At 39.7% G+C, this 1,460-nt stretch overlaps 1 protein-coding gene across 1 annotated transcript in view; it reads left to right on the forward strand.

Moving 5' to 3' along the window:
• MCPH1 (microcephalin 1) overlaps positions 1 to 1,460 on the forward strand; it is a 324,796-nt gene that overhangs the window by 290,282 nt on the left and 33,054 nt on the right. The gene's annotated exons all lie outside the window — the stretch shown is intronic.

The following is a 1,460-nucleotide window of genomic DNA, read 5'->3' on the forward strand; positions in this document are numbered from 1 at the left end:
GAAAAAAGTCCCGGGGTTTGCTGTACTCCTTTAAAATTTTTTTTTTTTTTTTTTTAAATGCGCTGGACCAACAGGGGATTTCGTTTGTGTTTAACGCATTGTGCAATTACAGAGAAAGACACTGTCCCGAGCATGCAAAAGCAGGCTTGGGCACGTCCTGCAAAGAGAACGAGAAGGGGGCTTTAATTAAAAGGTTTCAGTTGAACGCAGACTTTGTATTTTACTGAATCCCTGAGAAGAACACTCATTTTTAGCCATGTCTTTCGAGAGTTAAGCGTTCCCTAGCTTTTTGCTTTTTTTTTTTTTTTTTTTTTTTTTTTAAAGGCTTTTTGTCTGTATTAAATGGCTAACTCTGGAAGTGCTAACATTAGCAAGAGTTGCAAATCACAAGTCAGCTGGGACTGACTGAATAACTCCCTGGACGCAGCGGCAGCCAGGCATGCCTCAGGAAGCGTCAGGGTGCAATAGCAGTTACCCCATCAGCTCTCACTAGCCCAATTCCGTGCCCTTAGAAGTGGGAAATACCTGTAAAAGGTGAGGGAAAAATCTAATAAAGTAAGCATTTGAAATGTATATACAAGAGTAAAAAGGAACTTGCCCTTACTTCCCACTCCCATGTTCTCTGAAATGATCAGTGACCTTGAAAACACGGAAAATTACTAGCCAATTTGCCAAACCCTGGGAAAGAGTTGATTCCACTGAAATTTTGGAGAAGTTTCCTGCTCTGGTTTAGAAAATGTCGTCTTGAAACCAGCACGATAGGATACTGAGTCCTGAAGACAAACTGCCTGAGAGTTTTGCTAGGTCTGGATCTGGAAGCTATAGATTTCTCTTAATTGAAATAAACAAAGGCAATGCCATGCTAGTCAAACTACCATGAATTACAGACCAAAGTTTCTCTTAGACGAGGAAAGTCCCAGCTTGCCTCAGGTTCTCTTAGGACAGACTTTCTTACACAGCGTGCTATATAGTGTATTAATGCGTCTTTTTCAGTCATGGAAGTTGTGTTCAGGGGTTGTCAAAAATAGTTGCAGCAGCTAAAATGCATGCCTCACATTGTTGGAAGCTGTTGGGATTTCTTTACATACTACATAATTACTTCTGGAAAGGATTATCTCTAGGATTCAATTCTGGAGACTTCCAGAAAGGTTCTAACTATACTTGGACTGTGACCTGTGGAACCAATTTGTCACATTTTTTTTCCCATGGAGTATTTGTCTGCCATTGTTCATCCTTCCAGTCAGAGGAAATGGAGGAATGTGTTTGGAACTTGGGATACAGTCTAGGTTATTTTCTACAAAATGTACATATTTGGAGGGTTTAGCATGTAAATCCATCCCTTCAACTTTGTATTGCAATAGCAAAGCACATCAGTGTGACAGCTACCTGCATTGTTAATGAAGTTTCGAAACCTTTTTGTATACTGATTTCTACTTTTCAACATATTGAAGTCTTTGAAA

The sequence above is a fragment of the Egretta garzetta genome, unplaced genomic scaffold, assembly GCF_000687185.1.
Source record: "Egretta garzetta isolate BGI_Z169 unplaced genomic scaffold, ASM68718v1 scaffold415, whole genome shotgun sequence".
Classification (NCBI taxonomy): domain Eukaryota; kingdom Metazoa; phylum Chordata; class Aves; order Pelecaniformes; family Ardeidae; genus Egretta; species Egretta garzetta.